The following is a 23208-nucleotide window of genomic DNA, read 5'->3' as shown; positions in this document are numbered from 1 at the left end:
GATGTCATCCAGGAGGTATTTTGGATGATATCACATACCTATTATCACTACTTCTTTGAAAACATCATGTTGTTGTTGTTGTTTAGTCGTTTAGTCGTGTCCGACTCTTCGTGACCCCATGGACCAGAGCACGCCAGGCACTCCTGTCTTCCACTGCCTCCCGCAGTTTGGTCAGACTCATGTTTGTAGCTTTGAGAACACTGTCCAACCATCTTGTCCTCTATTGTCCTCTTCTTCTTATGCCCTCAACCTTTCCCAACATCAGGGTCTTTTCCAGAGAGTCTTCTCTTCTCATGAGGTGGCCAAAGTATTGGAGCCTCAGCTTCACGATCTGTCCTTCCAGTGAGTACTTAGGGCTGATTTCCTTAAGAATAGATACGTTTGATCTTCTTGCAGTCCATGGGACTGAATAAAAACATCATAATAAGGCCTTATTCTTCGTACCAGCCCATTGCAAAAGGGTATTGGATTCTTGCCTGAAACATGAACCTCCACAAAGGCACTTTAAAGACACTGTTTGGCAAATAAATGCCACGTGTATCTAAGGGCTGGCATTGTTTCATTTAAAACATTTTAATGAAGCCCTTGATTCAAAATTCCATGGAAGTTTTATGACACATAAATAACAATATAATAGAACAACAATATCCTGTAAGTACAGCAAAAAAAAAAACAACAAAAAACCCCATACATCTGGACAATTCTGCATGGATTGTTATGAAGGACCAGCAAAAGCTTGAGTAAGCAGGAGGCGCCAAAAACCCAGGAGCATAGGTGCCTGTCTTATTTCAGAGGAAAGATGACTCCACAACAGAAGAGATTCTGCAGGATGCCACAGAAACTGGAGAACCTCATTTTGAGACCTCAGGAACTATGCAGGTCTATACAGTATGTTCTTTTGAGGAACCAGGTCTCAAGTCATTTAGGGGTTTTACATCAGCAATGGGCTCTTAAACTGTTACCTATTTGCCCATTCTCAAATGGGCAGCCAATGTCGCTCTTTGAGCAAAGGTACCACATTCTTGTGGTAGGCTGTGCCAGCCGGCAGCTGCATATTCCATAGGCCACAGCTCCCAGACCAACCTTAAAGGCATCCCCAGATCTAGCGCATTGCAGCAATTTAGGCTTGAGGTTACTAATGCATGGATCAACGTGGCCAGACTATTCTCGTCCAGGAATAGAAATAGTTGGCAAAAGCTTTAAAAGGCACTCCTAACCGCTATGGCCACTTCAACCTCCAGGGATATATTCAAAAGGGCACCTAGACTGATTTACCTGCTGCTTAAGGGGGAGTGCAACCCAACCCAGAACAAGCATTCTGCATGATATCCATACCTGGAAACCAGTTACCCACATTGTCTCCATCTTTTTTCTTTCTTTCCTAATTTTATTGAATTTGCTTAGTAACGTAACATTATTATATATATTCTATAAAACAAAGAATACAAAACACCACTCATTCATACTACAATGCATAACTACATAACAATATATATGGGTTCTGAACAATGTCTCCATCTTGACCTCTACACTTTCACCCCACCTTGGAGGCTGGGTAGGAGTTTGCAATGCTATCACAGCAAGTCTCTCAAGGCAAAAAGAAGAAGAAGGAGAAAAGTAGTATAAACACCAGCAATTGGGAAACACTGGCCTACGAGCGCTCCAGTTGGAGAGCAGCCTTTACCAAAGGTGTCATGGACTTTGAAGATGCTCACACTCAGGACGAAAGGGAGAAACGTGCTAAAAGGGAGGCACATTTGGCAAACCCTCACCGTGATCCTCCTGGGAAACTATGTCCCCACTGTGGAAGGATGTGTGGATCCAGAATTAGCCTCCACAGTAACTTACGGACTCACTGTTAAGATCGTGTTCATGGAAGACAATCTTTCTCGTCTACGAGTGATCACCAAAGAAGCTATCACAGCAGGGTATGGTCAAAGTTTTAAAACATAGAAAGGTTGTCTTCTTGGTGGAAATATATGCCTCTGATTACCTTTACAGAAGTAACCTTAATGGGGTTCATTTTGAATATTTCACACAAATGCTACATACATATGTGCGCGCGCGCGCACACACACACACACACACACAACCGTGTTATTTTCTTATCGATTCCCTCCATGCTTTGCCATCCTGTAGCACCTGTTGAAGGATCACTTCCCACATTTTCTCCAGCTCCTCTCTCTTTACAAGAGCTCTTGGGGCATTCCATTGGTAAACCACAGACAGGATAACAGGAGACAAGGTGTTTAGCTCTTCACCAGGCACTTTCTACCTGATTAAATCAAGTTGCTTTGTTCGCAGAAATGTCACGCTGACAGACTGGAGAGGGAAGGCACTACCAATCCGGAGAGAAGTGTGCCATTTGAAACTGCAAACTTATTAGGATGAGTGGAAATGGACATTTTCACCGACAGTTTCAGAACTGTTGGAAAAAACACACCTCCCTTTTCCAATGATTTCACAGCATTCCCGACTAAAATGCCCACCTGTCCACAAGAAGCTAAATGGGACATGTGGACTTCGTTTAAATACATTTCTTAGAACTCAACGTGCAATTCTGTGCATGACTATTCAGATGTACTCCAGGTAAGTGTGCATAGTATGGTTTGGAAACATCAGGCCAGGGGTAAATGTGACCAGTCCTTTTTGCGGACAGAGAGAAGGTTTTCTATCTCCCATAATGCTAGAATTCGCGGACACCCAATAAATGTTGGAAGATTTGTGGCCGAATAAAAGAAGTGCATCTTCACACTGAGCATAGTTAAACTATTGGAACTCGTTCCCAACTTTAAAATAAGTTTGGATAAATTCACAGAGGAAAGGGCTACTGATGACCACTAGACAAGATGGCTTTGCTCTGTCTCCACAGCTGCAGGCTGCAATGCTTCTAAATACAGTGGTACCTCTAGTTGCAGACACGATCCGTTCCTGGGTGCCGTTTGCACCCAAAAAGTCCACAACTAGAGCGGCGCTTCTGTGCATGTGCAAAGTGCGAAGAACGCTTCTGCGCACATGTGTCAAAACCCGGAAGTATACACTTCCAGGCTTGCCACATTTGCAAGCCGAAAAGACACAACATGAACCTAACACAACACGAGGTATGACTGTACCAGTTGCTGGAAAGCACAGGAGCTCTTGTGCTCAGGTCTTGCTTGCTGATTCTAGGAGCTGTAGTTTGTTAAATTACTAAGGTTTATTACTGAGAGGTCTAAACCCCTCGCATAGCTATAGTTCATAGAATCATAGAGTTTGAAGGAAATCACAGGTCAACTAGTCCAACCCCCTGCAATACAGGAATCTCAGCTAAGGCATCCATGACAGATGGCCATCCAACCTCTGCTTCAAAACCTCCAAGGAAGGAGAGTCCACAACCTCCTGAGGGAGACCGTTCCACTGTCAAACAGCTCTTACTGTCAGAAAGTTCCTCCAGATGTTTAGTCGGAATCGCCTTTCTTTTAACTTGAAGCCATTGATTCGAGTCCTAAGCTCCAGAGCAGAAGAAAACAAGCTTGTTCCCTCTTCCATGCGGTTTAACAAAAACATGGATTGAAACCACATGGATTGTTAAACCAGAGTGGCTTAACAAACAACCCCTCTTCACAGGGAACTCTGGGAATTGTGGCCCTGGGAGGGAGGGGAAGAGGGGCTTCTTGAAAATTATTAGCACCTTAAACAGACTACAAGTCCCAGAATTCTTTGGGGATGCCCTTCTTTAGACTCTAGGGCAGGCTTCCTCAAACTTGGCCCTCCAGATGTTTTGAGACTACAATTCCCATAATCCCTGGCCACTGCCCATGCTAGCTAGGGATCATGGTAGTTGTAGGCCAAAAACATCTGGAGGGCCGAGTTTGAGGAAGTCTGCTCTAGAGCTACTTCTTTCTCTGCTTCTACAATGCGAGGCAGAAGGAATCATGGAGATCCTTGCAGGGATTTCTGCCCATCATACTAGGTTTAAGGGAGAAACAAGAAGTGTGTTTTGTGTGGCAGATATATTGGCAATGTAGCCTTTGGATATCCTCCACACCTTCTGACCTTCTATGGAAGAAAAATAATCATTATCAAAGAGTATTCAGACTTGTAAGCCACACAGCTTCTGGTCATCATGAGTGCGAGGTCAAACACCGATATCTATAGCCTCTAGCCAACTGCAGAAACATCCCCATGTTATCAGATTTTCAGAATATTCTCTGCCCAGACTCAATTTGATTGAACATGGAGACTGCACATTGACCCGCACAAACCGCTATTGTGCTATCATTTAAGTGGGGTGGGTGGGTATTGTGAAACATAACAACTCATCCAGTTACAGGACATTATTGGACATTATGTTATTCTATAGGGAAACCATACAATGAAAATAGCATGTTGCGCTTGTCACGTTGTGGTCTAAACCACCGAGCCTCTTCGACTTGCCGATCGTAAGATCAGTGGTTCGAATCCATGTGACGGGGTGAGCTCCCGTTGCTCTGTTCCAGCTCCTGCCAACCTAGCAGTTTAAAAGCACGCCAGTGCAAATAGATAAATAGGTACCGCTGTGGCGGGAAGGTAAACAGTGTTTCTGTACACTCTGGTTTCGGCCACAGTGTTCTGTTGTGCCAGAAGTGGTTTAGTCATGCTGGCCACATGACCCGGAAAGCTGTCTGTGGACAAACGGCGGCTCCCTCAGCCTGAAAACGAGATGAGCGCCGTAACCCCAGAGTCAGCTTTGACTGGGCTTAACCGTCCAGGAGTCCTTTACCTTTTTTACTACCATTGAGCTATAAGCTTTCATGCAATTACAAAAGTCAAAATGCCACAGGGCACACACAAACCTTTGCCTTTCCTCCTCCAGCTCTTTGGATCTTTGCCACTACGTGACCATTAATGAAATCCTGGCGCTGTCAACAAATCAATGCGTATTACACATGGCTTACAATTTTTTTCTCCCTTTATCTCTCTCTCTCTCTCACTTTAAAAAAGGTAAGCATATTTTTAAGACCATACTCGTCTGAACTGTGAGCTTGACAGAGCAGAGTGTTGCGCACTGCATTTATTTATTTATCTCTCTGAGCTGACACGTTGCGTTGTGGAAAGTCACTTCAGATTGTGTCACTTCCCTCAAATTGTATCCCATAATGAAATGTGACTGATGCAAGCTGACATCACATGCCACCCCTGGGATCCTTCAGCTGAAAAATTTGAGTTAATTTGTTTTCTCAAAAGCTGCAAGATTCTAAAGATTAAGGTCATGCTCCATGGAGGAACTTCATCTTTGGTGGGTCGTAATTAAAAACTGAGGTCCTGGTGAAATTCACTAAATTTGCTTGGGCTCGGATACAGACTTCGGGACTTGTAAAACTCACCTGTTTTCTCTATGAAGTTCAAAATTTGGATTGAAGTCCAAGAAGGTGGGGGGGGGTCATTTCCCCTCCTACTCTTCCTCTCTCTCTCTCTCTCTCTCTCTCTCTCTCTCTCTCTCTCTCTTTTAAATTAATACAATGATACCTCGGTTTTAAAGGGATGCAGGTGGCGCTGTGGTCTAAACCACAGAGCCTAGGACTTGCCGATCAGAAGGTTGGTGGTTCGAATCCCCGTGACGGGGTGAGCTCCCGTTGTTGGTCCCTGCTCCAGCCAACCTAACAGTTTAAAAACATGTGAAAGTGCAAGTAGATAAATAGGTACCGCTCCAGCGGGAAGGTAAATGACATTTCCATGCACTGCCTTGGTTCGCCAGAAGTGGCTTAGTCATGCTGGCCACATGACCCGGAAAAACTGTCTGCGGACAAACGCCTGCTCCGTCAGCCAGTAAAGCAAGATGAGCGCTGCAACCCCAGAGTCATCCATGATTGGACCTAATGGTCAGGGGTCCCTTTACCTTTAACTTTACCTTTACCTCGTTTTAAGAACACCCTGTTTACGAACTATTCGGTATATGAATTCTGCAAAACCGGAAGTAGCTTTCCAGTTAGTGAACTTTACCTCGGTCTATGAATGGAAGCCGAACGGTGGAAGGGCACTGGTGGCGGGAGGCCTCATTAGAGAAAGTGTGCCTCAGTTTAAGAAAGGCTTTTGTTTCAGAACGGAATGAATTAAGTTCATAAACCGAGGTACCACTGTACAACATTTTCCGATTAACAGTCAATTAACACTGGACTTCCCCTTGATGGTTTCCCCAAATTTTCAAATATTGCTGCATATTGAACGAATGAATGGATCTTTATTTGCATCAGCCATCAGCCATTAAACAACAGTACGATATACAAAGAATAGAAATAAAAAGTCAATTATATAAAATACATTTTAGGGTTTTGAATCAATAGTCAAAGAGTGGATCTTATTCTAATTGCCCCAGCTAAAAACCTTGTAACCTTTGCTGTCACCTGCTCATCTTGATCTGCCAAGAGAAAGGACAGTGTTGCAGTGGCTGGGCGACCTGGAATGGACAATAAAAGAGGGGTGATAGCCTCATTGCTCAAGTCTTTATAAAGAGTGGAAGGCAGAAGGGCTTGTGCCACTGATTCGGTACAGGGACATAAGCGTTTTTCATGTGGAATCTGTTGGAATCGTCCCTCAAGTACAGCCAAGGGCAATACATTCAATCTTGCGAGAGAAAAAGTGCATCTATATTTTAGAATTGCTAGGTTATGCAGATAACCTGCATATTATAGTTATTCCACACCTTATCTCCACCACAATTTTCTCAGATATCTTCCTACTACTCTTCCTCTCAAGGCTTCCTTGTGTCCCAAATATCTTCCCCACCAACCTCCCAATTAATAACATAAGAAGAGTCATTGGGCTAGGGATTTGGGGTGTAATATTCAAATGAAATCTTGGAAGAAGTTATGGAGAGAAGAAATTAAATTTACTGCATGTTGTTTGCTGAAAGAAAATTATATGAAAATGATGTATTTGGTACCTTACACCAAGTAAAATTGCAAAGATGTATAAAATGAGTTCAAAACTATGTTGGAAATGCAAGGAGAAAGAAGGAACTTTTTACCATAAATGGTGGTCTTGCAATAAGGTAAAGGCTTTCTGGGAGATGATTTGTAATGAATTAAAGAAAATGTTTAAAAATACATTTGTTAAAAAAACCAGAGGCCTTTCTGTTAGGTATAGTAGGTGAAGATAGACTATTTATGTATGTGTCAGGGAACTGACATCAGAGCCAGAGGTGGAGACAAGGCTCCCAAGCGATGCCGGAGAAGGGCCCAGCAGGGAGAGAGGGAGCTCATCGGCTGGGGAAGGAAATCAGCGTAACACCAGGGATAAGGGGGGGGGCAGATGGGGGAATCGGCAAGGGGGCTCCAGGACTCCTTGCCGGAGACCAGCGGGGAGAGCACGGGTCCTCCGCTACCCACACCCACCCTGTGCAGAAGACTTCCGCACAGGGAAAGTAGGCGTAGACTTGGCGTCAAAGAACTTCTTTGCTGGAAGAAGTTCAAGAAACGCCCACCGACGGATTCTGCTAGCGACTGAAACAGCCACGAAGTGAAGGGCTGTCCAGCCAGGAAAAGGTTTAACCAGGCAACCTAGCCAGGAGTGGCGGCAACTTATGCACGAGCAACCCCATATAACCATTACAGTATGCAACAACAGCAGCGAGAGTATTGCTAGCCCAGAATTGGAAAGAAGAAGAAGTACCATCAAAAGAAGAATGGCAGACAAAACTGATGGACTATGCGGAGATGGCAAAACTGACAGGGAAGATCCGAAACCAAGAAGATCAGGTATTTGAAGAAGACTGGAATAATTTTTTACATTACTTAAAGGACCACTGTAAACATCTAAAATCACTGGCAGGAATGTGAAAATGCTTGTAATGTGAAATGCTTATCATATGGTGCTTTTAATGGAAAAAAATAGTAACTGGATAATTTAAAAGGATGCAGATAACTTTGTATTATAGAAAGGACCCATGGAGGGAAGTCCGGTGGTTCTAAGGAACCTTTTATTTTGGGGGGGGATGTGTGAGATGGTTAATGTAAAGATATACAAAAATGTGAAAACATATAATGAGAGAACATACGAAGAGTCTGCTGGATGATGCCAACGGCCCATCTAGGCAAGCAGAGGCAGCATGGTGTAGTGGTTAGCGTTAGAGGACCTAGGAGACCTCAAGTCCTCACTCAGCCAAGAAACTCCCTGGGTGGGCTTTGCCCAGTCACTGTCTCTCTGCCTAACCTACCTCACAGGGTTGTTGTAAGGATTAAATGAGGAGGGGGAGAACCATAAGCTCCTTGGAGGAAAATGTGAATAAGCAAGAAAGTTGTGCCTTTCTTGGGGCTGGCCACTGAAAACAGTGCTTCATAGCAACTCATAGTAAGACTGACCCTGATGAAGGCTGCTATAGAAGTGACAATTTAGAACAAAAAAGCAGGCGATAATCCTTTTGGAAGAAAGCTGTGAATCAAGTCATAACATCATGGCTATTGTCATTCCATTTTGCAGAGACCGCCAAATGTTCCCCTCAAATAAATGAAGCTGAAATGGTTCACTCAGTTGTGCTACAATAAGCACGCTCTAATATTTCTTTGTTCTGCAAAATAGGCCTTAATGCGCACATCAGAAAAGGTAGACGGCTTGATAAAATGTCTAGCCTGTATAACGCTATTAAAGTTGTTATGAGGGAGCAAAACAGAATTTCGTGTCAGATCAAATTGTCTTGAGTTGCAAAAAAAAAAGAGAGGAAAAAACAGAATCATGGATATTATTAGAGAGGGAAAGTGTACACTCTGGAAGCACAAGTAGCACCAGGTAAATTATTCCTGTCCATTTAAAAATAATAAATATAATCTATATACTAATATGGAACTCGAGGTTGCGAGTTGGAGGCCATGTTAAGGGGACAAAGAGGTTTGAATGTGGTCTGCCAGTGACTACAGATAATCATAGTTTTAGAGGAAATTTGCACAGAAATACCATTATTATTTTTAAACACACACACACATACACACACAGAGATTTTTACCCCCAATTCTAGCCACCATTAACAGGAACAGCACAATTGCATGTATGTATGGTTTATTTTAAAGAAACAGCAGTAAATTTCCATTACCTACCTATCCCTATGAAGTTCTAGCAGGCAGGACTTCAACCTAGACACTTGCATAGCAGGCAACACAACCTCCAATGGTGCTTAAAGGGATATGATCCTCAGCCTTCTCACCCCACCAATTTCCTTCATGGCTGTTTCTAAGTGAAGGAGAGGCAGGAAGATGAATGAAGAAGTCTCTCGCCTCTCAAGGTTCGTATGGGCTCACTACCTGCCATGTCACACTACTTATTTCAAAATAGTTATCTACCTCTCTTTAACTGGGGGCTACTTCTTCTGACCCTTGAAGCCACCATTGATGGGTGGCTTCCTGCACCTGCATCTTTTGTGGGGGGTTGTTGGACCTCACACTCTGAAACCAAAAGGTGCAAACGGGTTCTTTGGAACCTCATCTGTGGTTTGCTGCAAAAAATGCCTGGTGTTACTTCACCAGATATCCCAGAGATGTTTCTGGTAACATGGGAGCCTGGAGTCCCCATAACATCTTTGGACTTTGTGACATTAGGGTCTTCACCTGATGAGGAGTCACTTTGGGCAGGGGCGCCGAGTTCCGCCCAACATTGTGGGGCCCGTCATGTGTTGTTGTTGTTGTTTAGTCGTGTACGACTCTTCGTGACCCCATGGACCAGAGCCCACCAGGCACTCCTGTCTTCCACTGCCTCCCGCAGTTTGGTCAAACTCATGTTTGTAGCTTCGAGAACACTGTCCAACCATCTTGTCCTCTGTCGTCCCCTTCTCCTTGTGCCCTCCATCTTTCCCAGCATCAGGGTCTTTTCCAGGGAGTCTTCTCTTCTCATGAGGTGACCAAAGTATTGGAGCCTCAGCTTCAGGATCTGTCCTTCCAGTGAGCACTCAGGGCTGATTTCCTTCAGAATGGAGAGGTTTGATCTTCTTGCAGTCCATGGGACTCTCAAGAGTCTCCTCCAGCACCATAATTCAAAAGCATCAATTCTTCGGCGATCAGCATTCTTTATGGTCCAGCTCTCACCTCCATACATCAATACTGGGAAAACCATGGCTTTAACTATACAGACCTTTGTTGGTAAGGTGATGTCTCTGCTTTTTAAGATACTGTCTAGGTTTGCCATCGCCTTTCTCCCAAGGAGAAGGCGTCTTTTAATTTCGTGACTGCTGTCACCATCTGCAGTGATCATGGAGCCCAAGAAAGTAAAATCTCTCACTGCCTTCATTTCTTCCCCTTCTGTTTGCCAGGAGGTGATGGGACCAGTGGCCATGATCTTCGTTTTTTTGATGTTGAGCTTCAGACCATATTTTGCACTCTCCTCTTTCACCCACATTAAAAGTTCTTTAATTCCTCCTCACTTTCTGCCATCAAGGTTGTGTCATCTGCATATCTGAGGTTGTTGATATTTCTTCCGGCGATCTTAATTTCGGCTTGGGATTCATCCAGCCCAGCCTTTCGCATGATGAATTCTGCATATAAGTTAAATAAGCATGTCATGTGTGTGTGGCATATTTAACATAACATGTGCTTTGGCCCTATATTTTGATTCTAAACCAAGGGTCAGCAAACTTTTTCAGCAAGGGGCCCGGTCCACACACTGTCCCTCAGACCTTGTGGGGGGCTGGACTATATTTGGGGGGGGGATGAACGAATTCCTATGCCCCACAAATAACCCAGAAATGCATTGTAAATAAAAGGACACATTCTACTCATGTGGAAACACGCTGATTCCAAGACCGTCTGCGGGACAGATTGAGAAGGCGATTGGGCCAGATCTGGTCCCCGGGCCTTAGTTTGCCTACCCATGTTCTAAACACACAAAGCTGCCGGTTTAAGACTAAACTGGAGACCAGTACATTCACAGCTGTTTCCATGAATAAGGAACTATGTTGTTTTGCTTGCTTACAACTTACCCTTCATACAGTACATCCAAATCCAGGCCCAAACCCAAATGAGGAATACATGGGACCGGCAAAGGTACCTCATGCTGTCCTGGTCTTGTGATGCCTTATGAAGCAACTGAAACTTCTTATATTCCTAGAGGAATCTTCATCAGAACATAAGAAGAGCCTGATGGATCGGGACAGTGGCCCATCTAGTCCAGCATCCTGTTCTCATAGCAGCCAATCAGATGCCTGCGAGGAACCCTGAAGCAGGACCTGAGCACAATAGCATTCTCTTCTCCATGGTGACCTCCATGGGTTCTCCCGTGACCCATATCTGTTTAGAATTGTTTTTGCTACATGCTACTCCTGCACTTGTATAATTTCCAGTGTTAAATCAAAGGAGACGTGGCTGTGAGAGTGGTCTTCTACAATTCCTCCAACCACTCACTATGATTTCCATCTTCCTTTCTTTTTCATATCTCAGCTCATGCAGGCCTATTACTTAGTTTAAAGTAAAATTGGAAACATTTCCTCATCTGGGAAAACACAGAATGTATAGCCCCTGTAGCCATAGTTTTATTAGTTTTTAAAACATTCCCAGTGCTGGGTTTTTATATCTCTTTTTTTTAAAAAAAAGTAGAACATAGTTCTGTTAAATTGGCAACAAATGCTATTGATAAAAAAAAATTCTACATCCATTGGATTAGGCAATATTCTGATCTTGCGTTTGAACGAGGAGAATGCCACTGGGTTTTGAATGCTATTTCTGTCATTTTGCCACAACTCGGAAGCATTCACATCTGAAAACATGACAAATCATGGTGAATTTAGGGGAAAATGTATATTCAATAAATCCCCCAGGTATTTTGCAATGCAACGTATAAAGACGGTATCAGAATGCTTTCAGTCAGCAAGCGTGGCATTTTGCAAGGAAGTCATTTGCATTCATTACCTTTTATACCAGCTTATTTACTCTGTTTCTGAAAAATCATTGATGTATCTGTGCCAAACACAGAAAATAACTTATTAAAGCTTGAGGAAACTATTGATGAGATTGGGGAAAGGATAGTGTTGTTGTTTTTCCATCAATGCTTATGGCTACACTTTTCCAATCATAGCAGAATTACAGGAAAGTAAAATGTAAGACAAACCATTCAACGGGCCTGTCAATTTCCCCATTTTTAAAAGAAGACAGACAAAGAAAGGAAGCTGCCTCATATTGAGGGTACTGCTCCATTTAGCTCAGTACTGCAAAGCCTCTTTAGGGTTTCAGACGGGGGTCTCTCCTAACCCTACTTTGAGATGCTAGGGGTTGAATCTAGGGAGCTTTTGCTTCCAAAGTGGGTGCTGTGGCCCTGCCAATTAACTTTTCAAAAATGGTCTTCCTACCTTCCATTTTGACACTGACTGACCTGGCATTGCCATTGTTCCCGTCAGCTCAACCTCCCCTGGCATTTCCTGAAAACATAAGCATCACTTTGGATGGACTGCTAGTGTCTCCACAACGTCAGTGTTCTATGAGACCACCTCACCTGCCAAGCCTGTCCAACCACGCCTTCCCTTGGCTCCACCCATGCCAAGTACTTCCTACCTGTTCTACTCAAGCTTAGTCCATAGAAGGCACTCTTGTCAACCATGATAGCTATCTGGAGCATCCAAGTACAGAGACAGCAGACTTCTGGTTCTGAATATCTGATATTGCCGAGAAACAGGAAGAGAGGGCTTCCTGTGCAAGGTGGAGTCTGCGCACCAAACCCCAAAGTATTCCTTGTCCCCACATTTTCTGAAATGCTATGGTACACCATGCTGGAAATGGCTTGTGAGAAGGTAAGGAGCTTGCTGGATCAGGTTAATGGCCTATCTAGTCCTGTGCTCACAGTGACTAACCAGATGCAACTATGGGGTTGCGGTGCTCACCAAGGGAGCCAGCATTTGTCCACAGACAGCTTTCCAGGTCATGTGGCCAGCATGACTAAACCACTTCTGGCATAACGGAACACAGTGATGGAAACCAGAGCACATGGAAATGCTGTTTACCTTCCCGCCACAGCGGTACCTATTTATCTGGCATGCTTTTGAACTGCTACGTTGGCAGGAGCTGGGACAGCAACGGGACCTCACCCTGTCATGGGGATTTGAACTGCCAACCTTCTGATCAGCAAGCCCAGGAGGCTCAGTGGTTTAGACCACAGAGCCACCTGCGTCCCTGGCATCCAGACACTGACCAAGTCCCAATCTGTGTGGGCCATGTTCAAACCTTATGCCTTGCATGGAATTTGGAAGCACATCAGGTTCACCTGATAGGCAGATACACTCTCACTCCCCTCCACATTTATGAGCCAAATTGGGGAGAAAACTCTCCAATCCAGCCCCTACTTTGGTCAGGGAGAGGCCAGGTTCAAACTGGATTCTACCTAACTCCAAGCTTTGCCTCTTCACCACTACTCTGAATGTTCAATAAGACTCCGATATCTCTCGAGGGCATTGGACATATCATCACTAGGTCGCTGCTGAATGTCAGCTAAGTAGTATTCAAAGCAAATTTGGAAATCCTCGCTAGGGTAAAATACCTGAGAAAAAGGAAAGAGGCTAAACGTTTTTCAGTCAAAAACCAGGAAATTTCACTGCAGTGTTCTGTGCATCCTGTTTTTGTTTTTGTTTTGTTTTTTAAATGCACTGGTCTTTTGAAATAAACATCTGGTCTGATGCCATCAAATGTATGCCTATAGCAATCTTACAGTAGAAGCAGCATCTCTGAATGCCTCACTTACTCGTTCCAACTGGTTTGTATAGAAACCTCCCTGAACAGGATGTCAACATTTCTCTGTGAGCATGAATATCCATAGAAGGGAATAATTTCCTAGAACTTCAGTGAGCTTTGATACAGATGCTTCTAATGTTGCGCCAGTATTATCAGTGGAGAAAAGGTAGCCAATTTATCATTGTTTAGTCATATAAAAACATTGGATTCCTAAGGCATGGAGGAGATAAGGGTATTTCACACTCAAAATAAAAGTAACAAAATCTTTGCAGGTAACATTGCCATAATCTCCCAAACCAGATCACTAACCGTGAACAGAGATGCAGGAAGGAAAGTCCTGCTGAGCAAAGGATGGGTAATTTTAGAGCTTTTTGTCACCTACCTGGACAAATTTGTCTGTTTCCCTCTGTGGTGGATCTCTTCATTCTCCATTTTGCCATTTTATTGTATCATATTTTTATTTACTTTATTTACCTCGTTTATAGACTGTTCTTTCTTGAATACTTTCAATCCCAGAACAGGGAATAAATAATAATAATAATAATAATAATAATAATAATAATAATAATAATAATAATTTATTTATACCCTGCCCACCCTGGGCGGCTTCCAACAGAATATTAAAATACAATAGTCTATTAAACATTAAAAGCTTCCCTAAACAGGGCTGCCTTCAGATGTCTTAATAATAATAATAAAGGTAAAGGTAAAGGTACCCCTGCCCGTACGGGCCAGTCTTGACAGACTCTGGGGTTGTGCGCCCATTTCACTTAAGAGGCCAGGGGCCAGCGCTGTCCGGAGACACTTCCGGGTCACGTGGCCAGCGTGACAAAGCTGCATCTGGCGAGCCAGAGCTGCACACGGAAACGCCATTTACCTTCCCGCTGGTAAGCGGTCCCTATTTATCTACTTGCACCCGGAGGTGCTTTCGAACTGCTAGGTTGGCAGGCGCTGGGACCGAGCAGCGGGAGCGCACCCCGCCGCAGGGATTCGAACCGCCGGCCTTTCAATCGGCAAGTCCTAGGCGCTGAGGCTTTAACCCACAGCGCCACCTGCGTCCCAATAATAATAGGAAGTAACAAAAATAGACAAGAAGATACACAAATTACAAAATCATATAAGCAGATGCAATAAACTACAAATTATCAATTGTGTTGCAAGGTAAGCAAACAAAACTGCAAGGACAATTTTTTTTTAAAAAAAAATCCAATATAATCACATGCCTAAACAACCAATGGTCTTCGCAGCAGTTCCAACCCCATTTTCCACTTATGACAATGCTCCCGGTCCCCGCTGCTCTGTCTCTCACATGAAAAGGACCACACTCTGTGCCAACACACTCTCACTCTGTGGCTTTTGGGCAACTGAACACCTTTCACCTCCACTCTCCAGCCCATCCAGGCTCTCACACAGAGTGATAAGAATTGTTGCCCACAGGCACCTGTAGCAATAATCTCTCACAATAATCTCTCTGTCCAGAAGCAACAGAGTAAAACATACAGAGAGAGACAGGAGAGGAAAGCCATAAGCCACAGCTGGTATCCCAGGTTTAGTAGGGTTCCTAGGGAGTGACATGCAGGTAGCCTTGCTGCTCCTCTCATCTCTCTTCTCCTTACTAGCCCTGGTTTGTTGGGTTGCTGGTGAGGACAGCATCCATAAGAAACTACCGTTTCAAGGATTCTCCATGACTCTTAAAGTAGTGCGATAACGCTTTAAGTGTATGGTATGGGTGTTTTTCCCATGTTTTTCCTTGAACACTTCTGTTGTTATCTGGGTCTCTGAAAAATTTTAACACAGTGAATCATACAGAGATGCAGTTGACAGCCTCTTGCTGCAGATGGCATGATCTGCAGTTGACAGGAGCCTTCTGTTATAATTTTAATTCGTTTCTCATTGCACACTAGCAATTGTCTTGCAAGAACGCTAAGTTTGTACAATGAACTCAAGGTTTCAAACTGGGGGTTCCAGTAGCCACTATACTCCCTGCCCCACCATGGCATTTCCCCAGAGGAAGAAACTGCTGGCATGTTGTCCACTGCTTTGCAATGAGAATGGACAACCAGTGCTATTAACCCTACTAGGGAGTCAGGTGAGAAAAATGGGCCAAAAGGATTCCAGCTGGTCCCATACTAGTGAATAGTTTCTGGGTTGGTATGTCTCTGTCCACCTTTTGGAAACTTTCTGCCCTTCCCTAGGAGTCCCACCAGAACTTGGTTCTGGTTGGTGGGTTGTGATAGTGTTGCTAGTAACTTCCCTGCACCAGAGCAATCAAAAGTTCAAATGATGAGTAATTTGAACTGTTTATGTCTCAGAACAATGGTCTTTTCATAATTGTGTGTTTTGAAGTACACAGAAAAATAGAATCACAGGACTGTAGAGTTGTGAGGTCCTCTAGTCCAGCCCCTTGCAATGCAGGAATATTTTGCTCTGTGTGGGCTTCAAATTCACACCTGTGACATTAAGCATCTCATGTTCTACTGACTGCACTATCCCAGCTGCACCCAGAAGCATGAAATGAAATCTCTGTATGTCTGTCTGATGCTGGGCCTCAGTTTAGGGCTCTGTATTGTGGAAAAGAACCTGATGTTGGGAAAGATGGAGGGCACAAGGAGAAGGGGACGACAGAGGATGAGATGGTTGGATAGTGTTCTCGAAGCTATCAGCATGAGTTTGACCAAACTGTGGGAGGCAGTGGAAGACAGGAGTGCCTGGCGTGCTCTGGTCCATGGGCTCACGAAGAGTTGGACACGACTAAACAACTAAACAACAACAACAATTGTGGGGAGACTTTGTGATTGGGGTCATGTGTAGGATTTGCTTATCGTGTGACACCAATATTCAGCATTGCTCATGTGTGTCAGGATTTGTGAGCTGGGTGGTGGAAGACCTTTGACGCCTCATGTTGGGATAGGCTGAAACGTTCTGATCTAGTATCAAGTATGAGGTAAGATCTAGCATAATGTAAACCTCTTAGCAATTTAAGCGGTATATAAAATTTTAAAAAGAGAAGAGGAAAGTGAAAGGAGAAGTTAAAACTGTGAATCCTAGTTTAGTTCCTCAATCTGAGCAGTTTCTCACTCAGGCATGGGCTGAGTTACTCTCAAGCTGTTCATCCCATCTAAAGACCAATCCTGACATTGTGCCCTTACACACAGTTAGGGCATTACTGAACCATGATTATCTCTTGTTGAGATCAACAGTAATTCAGGCAGCCTGTACAACAGCTGAAGGCCTCGGCCAATTGTCCCAAATTGTGAATATACTTTCAGATGCCGTTCCTGACCCCATCTGCTACCCCCAGCCTCTGCTTGACAAGAGGCAACCTAAATTGAGTTCATTACCAGTCATGAATCTTCTGATGATATTGGAGTTTGACCACTGGAGTCCCTCTTTACAGCCAGAGTGTTGTGTTTTCCTTTGCCTTGCCTTGCCTTCCCTCTCTGAAGACCTATCACTAAAGTTGCAGCCTCAAATATATCCTCCGGGAAATCAATAACAAATCAAGCCAGCTATTCACTCAGATTTATTGGCGTAACCAGGTGAGGCTGCCAAAAATCTCCAAGAGTGGGTTGTTGATTACCAAGGAGGCAGCGTAAAGCCACTCATGGCTGAATTTCAAGCTGATTTGATAAACTTCACCTGCAGCCCCTGGTAATGCGAGCGCTAAGTCAAATGGACAGATCCTCAACTCGGAGCAATACACTTTATTCTGCTTCCTGCACGGGCCTGTCTGGAGAATGCCTTATCCGTTGTGGGCCAGGGAGGCCTCCTCAGATACACTTTAGGGATTAGAGCACAACTGATTAGAACATAATTGAATATAATTTTAAAATGCAAAAGCGCAGCTCTCATTCTCAAAAATGGCATTGAATATACAAAGCTGTCAAGGTCGTTTTGAAGTGTGATCCTGTCCTCTGGGGTGTTAGCCACCCCTCCCAGTTTGGTGTCATCTGCAAATTTGATCAGGATGCCCTTGAGTCCATCATCCAAGTCGTTGATAAAGATGTTGAATAAGTCCGGGCCCAAGACAGAACCCTGTGGCACCCCACTAGTCACTCTTCTCCAGGATGAAGAGGAACCATTGATGAGACCCTTTGGGTTTGGTCAGTCAGCCAGTTACAAATCCACTGAGTGGTAGCATAGTCAAGACCGCATTTTACCAGCTTCTTTACAAGAATATCATGGGGCACCTTGTCCAATGCCTTGCTGAAATCAAGGTAGGCTACATCCACTGCGTTCCCTTCATCTACCAGGCTTGTAATTCTGTCAAAAAACGAGATCAGGTTAGTCTGACATGACTTATTTTTCAGAAATCCATGCTGACTATTGGTGATCACAGCATTCCTTTCTAGGTGCTCACAGACTGTTTGCTTAATGATCTGCTCCAGAATCTTCCCTGGTATTGATGTCAGACTGACTGGGCAGTAAAACAAGTTTCTTCCCTCTTCCATGAAGAGAGTGATTTTTAAACCACTCTGAGAATTATAGCTCTGTGGGAGGAACAGGAGTACCCTGACAACTCTTAGCACCCTTAACAAACTAGAGTTCCTGGGATTATTGTGGGGAGGGAACTAGTGAATAGTATTATTAATATTTTACATTATTACCCACCCTTCAACCTGAAGACCCACAGCTTCAAACAGTTTAAAAACTTACAATTAAAAATGCATGTATTGTGATAGTGCTTTAAATGTGCTGTACAAATGAGGCCTTTATTTGACAGGGGAAGGACTTTGTGGGATCCAGTGCGTGTGTGTATATACAATCTGATTGAAATTGTGGCTTCATGCTATGCTCAGCATATGAAAAGCAGCTCTATAATGTATATCATACCCTGGGTGGCTCTACACACAGGAAAAAAAACCACTATAAATAAATCAGAAATTAGATCATTATAGCAAAAGGGGGGAACCCTATGGAAAATCATGTAGAAAAATATTCCGCTCTCTGGCACCATTGAGTGTTGCATGTCTACAATGCATTCAATTCATTGTTTTTTGACTAATGTAGCTGAGTTCTCTATCGAGAATTCTTAAGTTTCACCTGGAGATGCAGAGAAAGCTGGTTGAGGTGTAGAATCACTCTCACCTGTGTTTGCTTCTCTTATTTAGTAGCTTGTTCTCCCTGCTCCACTTCTCTCCCAAGCCCTTGGAACAATGACCTGATTGCATAAAGAAAAGGTAATCATAGTTCAACCTGGTGCCCTTGACGTAGCTCCACTGCAACTTTCATCAGCCCCAGCTGGCATGACTAATGCTCAGAGATCATGGGAGCTGTGGTCCAATGCTAGAGAACCTCTGGTCTGTGGGACAAATTAGCCCAGTGGCACTCCCATGGGGCCATTTCCCCTAACCATCCCTTCCTGCTCCACACCTGACGTATTAATGTGCATGGGGGGTGGCAGGTACTGAATGGGGCCAATGGAAATGGTCATCCAAAACATCTGAAGGTCACCAAGTTGTTGAAGGTTGCAGTGAGAAGTAGTTTCATAATAACATAATGATGTACAAAGAGCTTGCTGGATTGGGTCAGTGACTCATTTATTCCAGCATCCTGTTCTCACAGTGGCCATCCACAATGCCTGTGGGAAATCTGCAAGCAGGACCCAAGCAGAAGACTCTTCTCCTTTCCTGAGTTTTCTAGTAACTGGCTGTGGCGCTTGCCCTCCTAGGTGTGTGACGTCATACTGGGTTCATAAGGAAAGGGTTAACTAATTGTAAAATGACTAACCAATGGGAACCCAAGGGGAGGAGTTAGAGCTGGAGTTAGGGTGGTTGAGAAGACAGTCTGGAGTTAGAAGAGACAGAGAAGATAAGTCTGTGGGCTGGGCTAGACTGGTGTGAGAGAGTGAGAGAATTTGTTAAGAGGAGTCAGTCAAACAGTTGAGATAATCAGTCAGAAGGTATTAGGAAGGTATAGGCTGGTAAAGAAACTAAAGTTAAGATACTGACAGGAATATTATCTGAGAAACCATAAACCTGTTAACGTTTATAAAATAAACTTGTTTATTTGGTTCACTTTTAACAACTCAGTGTTTTACCCAAGAGTAACGGGTTGGTGAGAGCTGGACCATAAAGAAGGCTGATTGCCAAAGAAATGATGCTTTTGAATTATGCTGCTGGAGGAGGCTCTGGAGAGTCCCATGGACTGCAAGAAGATCAAACCTCTCCATTCTGAAGGAAATCAGCCCTGAGTGCTCACTGGAAGGACAGATCCTGAAGCTGAGGCACCAATACTTTGGCCACCTCATGAGAAGAGAAGACTCCCTGGAAAAGCCCCTGATGCTGGGAAAGATGGAAAGATGGAGGGCACAAGGAGAAGGGGACAACAGAGGATGAGATGGTTGGACAGTGTTCTCGAAGCTACAAACATGAGTCTGACCAAACTGCGGGAAGCAATGGAAGACAGGAGTGCCTGGCGTGCTCTGGTCCATGGGGTCACGAAGAGTCAGACACGACTAAATGACTAAACAACAACAACAGATTGGTGGGAGCAGGGAAGCGAGCACAGTGGTGGCACAGGGATCAATAGACTGTTAAACATCCAGTGTGATCACCACACTGACATTCAAAGGCATACACCTCCAAATGTGGAGGGCAAGCATCTTGACTAGCAGTCATGGAGAGACTTCAGCTGCATTGAATCCCAACAATGGTGTTTCTTGGAATCAGGGTCTGGGTTTGAATCCAGGGAAGCTTATGGGGGTTGAGTAGACTGCCCCCATCATGGTTTCCAGCTGCCCATTCTAGCCTTGAATGAGTGTGTGAGAGCCAGGAAAATATAATTTGCCTTTGAACAGCTGTATCAAAATACAAAATGTCAAATGAGAAGCAGCCCCCACAGGCAGCGTGGTTAAAGGTGGTCTTGTTCTGAATTAATACCAGCAAGGTGGCCACAAACATAATTTGAAAGGCACAGTTAAAAGGGGGGGAGGAGATGCCACTTATTTTCATTGGTGGCGAGGCTGCCAAACTGACAATTAATTTTCTATTATCCTTAAACATTGTTAAAGGGCTGGATCCTACCCCCCACCCACTGACATTGTCTCACTTTGTTTGCAATCACTTGTTTGGGTTGGCAGCCTTCTATGTTTCTTAATTGGGAAAAAAATGTCACCTGAATGTTAATTTAATAATTCAATATATCATTACAGTTTCCTTTGGCTAATTGGGCTCCCTTCATTCTTTGCAGGTATAATTAGAAAAAGGGATGACTAATTAGGAAAAGAACCTTCCTGAGAGTATAAAAGAAACTTATTTCATGTCGGTGCACCAAAACACCCCTAACCTAAGCAAGACCAGTTAACTCTTTGTGCTATAGACCAGTGTTCTTCAACCTTGGGTCTGCATGTGTTGTTGGACTACAGTTCTCATCATCCTTGACCATTAGCTAAGCTGACTGGGGATGATGGGAGCTGTAGTCCAACAATATATGGGACCCAAGGTTGAAGGACACTGCTGTAGACCAGGGGTAACCATTGTGGGAGTTATATGGAAGGTGCCACTGTTGATCATAACCATCAGGGTTTGTGGCCATTGATAGTTTCAACCTCCATGAATTTTTCTAATCTTCTTTTAAAGCCATCCAACTTAGCGGCCATCACGGCCTCTTGCACAGACAATTTCCATAACCTAGGACTATCTACTGGATTCAGCCAATGCCTGAACCAAAATAGGCCAATTGGGGGAAGGAATCTGGGCATTGTTCAAGTTGGTTTTGGCATGGTCCCAGTTCACCACAGATCAGGTGGTCCAGAGCGATCAGAGGTTCTCAGGCAACAGGGATCAGGTAAGAAGGAAAGGCAGGCATTGAGTGAAAGAATGAGAAACAAGGAGAAGAGACTAGGAGACATTTACCTGGCTTCCTGCATCTTCCTGGGAGGGTAGAGGTGGGTTTGGATGAGTTTGGATATAGGATGCTGGCTTCCCCTGACCTCCTGACCTCTCCTTCTTCCCACCCATGGTCCCACCCTTTACCACCAGTGAGTAGTCATCAGGTTGACCTGGGGTGGGAAGGTGTGATCCAAGGCTCCCAAATTGGGTAGATCCAAGACTCCCACAGGGTAGATGGGGGCTGGGCTTGCCCTACTTTATATGGTGCATGAATATATTTCACACATACCCTGAGTATTGTGTCAATTTTAAGCTGCAGGGCCATCCCATCAGAATAGCCACATCCTCAATCCTAATTCTAATTCATACAAAGATGCAATAGGATGGTGGGTCTTGCTTTTACGCATATGAATTCTGTGTGAAAGCGGACTGTGCAAACACCACGGTGTAATGTTTCACTTACAGCAATGTCCTTGTCTCCAAAGAGATTTTTGCGTCTCATTTTTAAAAAAGAAAAGAAAAGAAAGATACGATGCAAACAACACTGAAGAACCAAATAAGGATCAGTACAAAGTGCTACAATCTGTTTACACACCTATAGCTTTCTCTTAGGAGCCCTCACGAGAAGTGCGTGTTGTGTTTGTAAAAGAAGTTAGTTTATTGGCCCTTGTTTCATGAGAGCTGTTCTTTCAAAATCTAACAAAGAACAAGTAGTGCCATCTCTCAAGATGCATCTGATGTTATTGTTATTCCTAGTCAATGCATGATTCTTCATTTAACCCCCACATGTGGACCTGAAGCTGCATTTGTAGTAGGCACTCCGAAACAAATTAGCGACTTTGCAGCATGACAACCATCGAGCCAAGGACGCTCGTGATATCTCTGCTACGTTTCTTTGTCAGACTGAGATGTACCATCTATGGATAGCCAGAGCATCCCTCCGGAGTCAGTCATAGAATTGAACTCAGTGGGTACAGAAACCTCTTCCAAAACTGGACATGGGCCTTCAAACCTTCTTAACTTTCTCATGGCACCTAAAATCTGAGAACTGGGGAATTGAACTCTCTTGCATTCTTTTTGTTTGGGAGGTTTTTATTTTATTTTTATTACAAACTGAAGAGATTGCTTTGCTTCATTAGTCTGAATGGGGGAGCAGAAAAAACTGATCTGGGGTAGGTTCTGACTTCTCCCCAGCTACGCACACCCTCCGTGAAGACAAACAGAGGTTGGGATATATCCAAACTTCAGATTTTGCATATGCAGGTTTGCTTTCCCCTCCTGATTCCAAGGCTGTCTGGAAACCCATCTTCCAAGGATGGACCACCCTAACAGGTCCCCTGCCTCTGCAGAGGTGAAAAGGTGCTGAAAGCCTAAATCTCAACAGGAAGTGAACTGACCATGACAAGGGACGAATAGTCCATTGTGTGTGCTTTGTTGAAGCCTGTGCCCTGTGCCCAAGACAGCTTCTCCATTCAGCAAATGTACCCATGGCCCCCAGAAGGTTGGCAGCTGCTGGCTTAGGGGCTACCTTTCCCCTGCCCGACCCTCATCCCATGACATGGGGGCTTCTGCCTGACCAAACTTGATAGAGCTATCAACATAACTTGAAAGATGAAGAAGGTTCACTGGCTGATACGAATCAGCTTGTCCGGCCGAGAGGCAAAGATGACAGCTGAAAGATTCAGAAGGCACATTTTCAGTGAAAGGAAACTGCTGACATCCCA

Source organism: Podarcis gaigeae (assembly GCF_964106915.1).
Source record: "Podarcis gaigeae genome assembly, chromosome: 6".
Lineage (NCBI taxonomy): Eukaryota > Metazoa > Chordata > Lepidosauria > Squamata > Lacertidae > Podarcis > Podarcis gaigeae.
The sequence above is the reverse complement of the archived record's forward strand: the minus strand, read 5'-3'. Positions refer to the sequence as shown.